The following is a 6,369-nucleotide window of genomic DNA, read 5'->3' as shown; positions in this document are numbered from 1 at the left end:
GCTTTGCAGTGTCACGACAACAAACAGTGACAGGTATATTTGTTAAAATTTGAAGCGGCCGATTACTTATGCAAATACTTTTTTAAAAAATATATAAAAATATTGTCAGGCAGGAATCCGACATGGCGACATCAGCGTCAGCCACTCAGCCATTTTGTTGGCCTCAAATGCTACCGTGGCAGGTTGGAGGCCCATCGCGGCTTCCGCAGCCCAGCAAACCCCAAACCCCGTCGCGCGGAACGGAACGGCGGAAGTTGCCGACACCCGCGCCGCCCGTCAGTCATGCCGCCGCCGCGGCCACTGCATGCCTCATCTTCCTTCCCTTTACCTCGCCGCCATTCTACCCCATCCCCCTCCACTACCGCCGGCTACGTCTCTACTTGCGACCGCCTACCATTGGCAATGGCCCCCGGCCCCGGCGGGGATGTAAGGTCGGAAACCGTCCGAAATCCTAGGGACCATCTGCCACTGGCCCCCAATGCCGATGCCGTCGCCCTGCCGACCGCGGCAGGCTACTATCCCTTGGGAGTTTGGAGCTCCGCCTGACGGTAACCTGATTCTCAGCATCTCCCTCTTCCGTCCCGGTTTACTTCTCAACCCAGCCTTTCCTTGCGCAGACCAGCAGCATATCACTGAGTTCGGTATCAAATGTCAATTCACGTTTTCGCCGTGCCGTGCAAGTCCGGAATTCCCTGTTCATTTGATTTCTGTGCAATTTCCAGCTAGCTGGAAGTATCTTTGTAGATTGATGTGGTACTAGCACGATCACACACAAGCCAATGCTTTTCTTGGTCTGTAATTTTCCACAGTAGGCCTATCGCAATGCTGAATAATCCACTGATGGCTGTGCTAGAATGACAGCTTTGACCTATGCGGCGGCGAGTGTCGCATCAGCTATTTTGCCACACACATCTTGGATTTCTTCGGGCATCGAATCTCCAAACTTGATGCTCTTGCTGCTATCCTATGTCTCTACAGTCAGGAATAACCGAATACATGTATCCCTTCATCCTCAGTATGCACCTGAAATCTGAGTTTCAACATACGACAACTGATGGCACTAGCCTAGTCTAATTTTTCTTAAGCGAGCTGGATTGTTCCCCCTTTTCCATGTGAATTGGACAACTGACCAGCATCTGAGTTGGAGGGACAGAAAAGTCTGAGCATCCACGTCATTTTCTACTCCTTGGAGTTGAACTGTCCGAGGGTTCAGTCTTAGCTACCATTGTTCTATCTCCTTGTGTGTTCTCCACAACCATATACCAACTTGCCAAGGAAGGCCTAATGGCCATGGCTTACCTCCCCATTTTCGTCTTCCTGTTCATGGTTGTCTTATGCCAATCCGATGACAGGCTAACACCTGCAAAGCCACTCTTGCCCAGCGAGGTGCTCATCTCAGACGGTGGTGTCTTTGCTCTTGGTTTCTTCTCCCTGAAGAACTCTTCAAGCTCTTATGTCGGCATATGGTACAACAACATCCCCAAGCGCACATACGTGTGGATTGCCAACCGCGACAACCCAATTACCACCAATGTGCCTGGGAAGCTAGTTTTTACCAACAGTTCTGACCTTGTCTTGTTAGACTCCACAGGCCACATGATCTGGATGACGACAAACAACAGCACCGCAGGAGGCGGTGAAACTGCTTCCATCCTGCTCGACTCGGGGAACTTGGTTATCCGGTCGACAAATGGCACTGACATATGGGAGAGCTTCAATTACCCGACTGACACAGTTGTCCCCAATGTAAATTTTTCACTGAGCGTAGCTTATGGTGCTACGCGCCTTATTGCCTGGAAGGGGCCTGATGACCCATCCAGCAGTGATTTCTCCTTGGGTGGCGACCCTAGCTCAGATCTCCAGATTGTCGCTTGGAATGGGACACAGCCATACTGGAGAAGAGCCGCATGGGGTGGTGAATTGGTACATGGCATATTCCAAAACAACACAAGCTTCATGATGTACCAAACAATTGTCAATACAGGAAATGGGTATTATCTGCAACTGACTGTGCCTGATGGCTCACCTAGCATACGCTTAACTTTGGATTACACAGGCATGTTCACTTTCCGAAGATGGAACAACAACACGTCTTCATGGATAGTCTTCAACCAGTTCCCCAGTCCATCCTGTGACAGGTATGCTGCTTGTGGCCCATTTGGCTACTGCGATGACACAGAATCTGTTCCAGCATGTAAGTGCCTTGATGGGTTTGAGCCCAATGGTCTTGATTTTTCCAAAGGATGTCGGAGAAAGGATGAGCTGAAATGTGGTGATGGAGATAGATTCGTAACCTTACCCACCATGAAAACTCCTGATAAGTTCTTATATATCGAGAACAGAAACTTCAACCAATGCACTGCAGAGTGTAGTCACAACTGCTCATGCATAGCATATGCTTATGCTAACCTGCAAAATATTGACACAACGCTGGATCGGTCGAGGTGCTTGGTTTGGATGGGGGAACTTGTCGATATGGAGAAGTTTAATAACGACTTTGGTGAGAACCTGTATCTCCGGAGTCCCAGCTCATCTGGTATATACTTTTCCTTGTGCACTTATTCATTTTATAGTCTCATCAATGTTCGTGATGGGTTGCCAACTCACATATGGATTACTAAGTGTACTAGTGCTACTAAATCATGATGCAGTGACACTTGCCTGTAATTGATGCTGCCACAATCGATCTCAATTCTAGGCAAGACCATCTAGGCGCTCAATGCTTTCCCTTGCTACAGTTGCAAATTGTGTAAGCCGTGCTCTTCAAAAAAAAAACTGAACCACACTAGCCACGGTTTTCACTTTTGTCATTGTATTATTGTATATATGATCAGTCTTGTTGTAGTCCTGTTCAGTATCACCATCTGAGTCTGCCTATTGTCCATGCAAAAGGTGCCATGTTCTCCAATTCTCTATCCTACTTCAGGACCATGTCACATGTCATTCAATTCATCAGAGTATGAAGATTTACCAATTCATCTAAGGTTTTTAATACTCATGTACCTGTATACTACCTTGTGTTGGGGAAACGCCCTAGCCCCCAAGGATGTCTAGACAGTGTATAGTTGCACCACAGAATGAACAGTGACCCTCAAATACCATGGCATATTAAAGGAAAGAAAGTCCAAGATACCCTCATATATGTATATTATAATGAAACCCCTAGGAGTAAGATGGTAATTCATCCCATCCCTTCTCTCTATAATGCACCCTCCAGAGGATAAGGGGGTTTGATACCTTTTATCGCAATTCAACACTCTCATACTCTCTTAGCTCCTCTCCTCACACTATCTCCATGCTTGGAGAGCTCTCGGTGTTCTCGTCTGTTAGGGGATTTTTATTCCCTAAAACCTAGTTTGATGCTTGCAAAAGAACCAGAGCTTCTATTAATCTCAAATGATCACAAAGCAATATTTCTAGTTTTAGTGTTGGAAATAATTTTAGATTTGGTTAGAATGAAAAAAAAATCATGGAAAACCACTTCTAAGAAATGTGTGGTGCTGAGTTTTGACAGTGTTATTCTTTTTGTGGACTACATTTGTGCAGTTACAGTTAGTAAGAAGAAGAGCATTGTATTGAAGATTGTACTCCCGGTTATGGCTAGTTTGCTTCTTCTAATAACATTTACATGGCTTGTATTCAAGTCAAAAGGTAGGACACTACTTCACTTTTCAGAGTGCAGTGTTAATGAGGTACTCATAAAAAACGATACTGATATCAATGTGTCCATTCCTGCCAGGCAAACACAAAAGCAAGAAAAGTCAGTATACACTGCAACACTTGGATGCTTCCAACAGGTTTGAGAACGAAAACTTGGAATTTCCATCAATTGCCTTAGAAGACATCATCGTTGCGACAAACAACTTCTCTGATTATAACATGCTTGGAAAAGGTGGATTCGGAAAAGTTTACAAGGTAATTAGAAGTCTTAGCTTGATAATTTCTGTAGAAGAAATATTGGTTATCTGGCTCAATCGACAAACGGTGACCTCATGTAGGCAATGTTGGAAGGTGGGAAGGAAGTAGCTGTCAAAAGGCTTAGTAAAGGTTCTACACAGGGGATCGAGGAATTTAGAAATGAAGTAGTTCTGATTGCCAAACTGCAGCACAGAAACTTAGTTAAACTTCTTGGTTGCTGCATTCATGAAGATGAGAAGTTACTGATATATGAATACTTACCAAACAAAAGCTTGGATGCCTTCCTTTTTGGTACGTTCTGACTTCATTTCATATATTAAGAAACAACTTTAGACTAACTGAAATTGTGACTCACAATACATCATTTTTTCACACTAATCTTGGAAGATGCTGCAAGAAAATCTGTGCTTGATTGGCCATCCCGCTTCAAAATAATTAAAGGTGTAGCACGAGGACTTCTTTATCTCCACCAGGATTCAAGATTAACGATAATTCATAGAGATCTCAAAGCAAGCAACATCTTGTTGGACACAGAAATGAGTCCCAAGATATCAGATTTCGGTATGGCGAAGATTTTTGGTGGAAATGAGCAACAGGCAAACACTACTCGAGTCGTTGGAACATAGTAAGTAATTCGTGCACAAGCTAATGTTTAACATGATAAATACATATATGTAGTTTAACTAATTCAAACTGTACATTCCATTTCTTTTCTTCTCTGAAATGGTTCAAACAGTGGTTACATGTCTCCTGAATATGCTATGGAAGGCTCATTCTCTGTCAAGTCTGACACCTATAGCTTTGGTGTTCTACTACTGGAGATTGTAAGCGGCTTAAAGATCGGCTCACCCCATCTGATAATGGACTCACCAAACCTCATTGCTTACGTAAGTACAGAGGAATTCCTGACTACTCAAAAACACTGTTTTGGTGACTTGACCAGAACTCAGTTTCATTGGTTCAGGCATGGAGCTTATGGGAAGATGGAAATGCAAGGGAATTGGTGGACTCGTCGGTTGTGGAGAGTTGTTCACTTCAGGAAGTTATACGATGTATTCACTTAGGTCTTTTATGCGTCCAAGACAATCCAAATGCGAGGCCATTCATGTCATCCATTGTGTTCATGCTAGAAAATGAAACAGCCCCACTTCCTACCCCAAAAGGAACCTATATATTTTACTATTAGGAATTATGGAACTGATCAATCAAGTCAATACATGCGAAGATCGCTGAATAACATGAGTATCACAACTCTAGAGGGGCGTTAAATGTTTAGTTTTATTATTGTTCGTTATTTTGGTAAACTTCTTTAATGTGTGCTGCTGTACAATTATACTAGCCGTTCAGGTTTGTACACAGAATGTTCCATTAAATTTGTTGTACACCATCGGTGGTTTGTATTAATATATTCTCGAGATTGTAAAGTTCACAAGTTTTTACAACTGTTTCCACATGTCAAATGGAACACGGCTATCTGATCATGTGTGCATCACTCACTAGTCATCCTCTGCTGTTGCTTTACCTGTAAAATTTCCTGCTGCTTGGATTTATCTGGCAGTCAATGGGTGTGAAACTCTGAATCGGTGACTTCTATCACAAGAAAGCTGGTGAAAATTTCTTTGTTCTCTCTCAATTTGCAAGCAATCATCATCGTTTTTACTGCTACACATCTTGTTATGAAGATGAAGAAATGAGCATTGTTTGGCGTACAGTTCTTTTATCATAATCTGATACTAGGATCTGAGTTTATTGCCCTATTGTTACACTGTTTTTATTCATGCTGAATGCCCCTGTTAACAACTCTCCTACTGCAGCAATGGGTAGAGAAGGGATACAAACGGATTAGCTCTTCTGGGCCTTCTTGCTCGTGACGACGCCAGCCCAACACTCGGAGCTTCCTTCCCGCGCTTCCTACCATCACCAGACAGGTGCTGGCTGCTAACAGCCCCTAGGGCTAACTTCATATACTGAATTTTTTTGAATGATCTAATTTTGAGCCTAAACGTTTCAAGTCCGAGAGAATGGGAACTTTTCTCATTTTTAAGTAGTTACAATAAAATGTCATTCCAATTGACCTTGACCTGTGATAGCAGAATTCATTCCTCCTATCTTCAGAAATTACTTAGAATCGGGGACGACGCGAATGAATGGTTTTTGGCAGGATACAGGCATCTGCAGTCACTGCAATCGCTTCTATGAATCGCTACCATAGTTTGTGTCGGGTCGCGCAGTCTGTGTGTGTGTGTGTGTGTGTGTTTTTTTTGTAATTACGACTCTGGGGTAAGCTTGTGTTCACTCCTAAGTGAATACAACCTATGGGGATGGCTTGTGTCGGGTCGCGCAGTGTGTTTTTTTGTAATTATGGTTGTTGGGGATTGCTTGTATTGGTTCACTCTTCTACCCCTTAATGAAAAACGTGCAATAGCATGGTTGCCAAAAAAAATACTTAGA

General features: G+C 43.4%; 1 pseudogene; it reads left to right on the top strand.

The window, feature by feature from the left end:
* The first annotated feature begins 239 nt into the window (after positions 1-239).
* On the top strand, positions 240-5,410 carry LOC136497616 (G-type lectin S-receptor-like serine/threonine-protein kinase B120; annotated as a pseudogene).
* The last annotated feature ends 959 nt before the right edge of the window (positions 5,411-6,369 follow it).

The sequence above is a fragment of the Miscanthus floridulus genome, chromosome 12 (assembly GCF_019320115.1).
Source record: "Miscanthus floridulus cultivar M001 chromosome 12, ASM1932011v1, whole genome shotgun sequence".
Taxonomy (NCBI): Eukaryota; Viridiplantae; Streptophyta; class Magnoliopsida; order Poales; family Poaceae; genus Miscanthus; species Miscanthus floridulus.
Note: the sequence above shows the minus strand (reverse complement) of the source record. Positions and strands in the feature narration are given on the sequence as shown.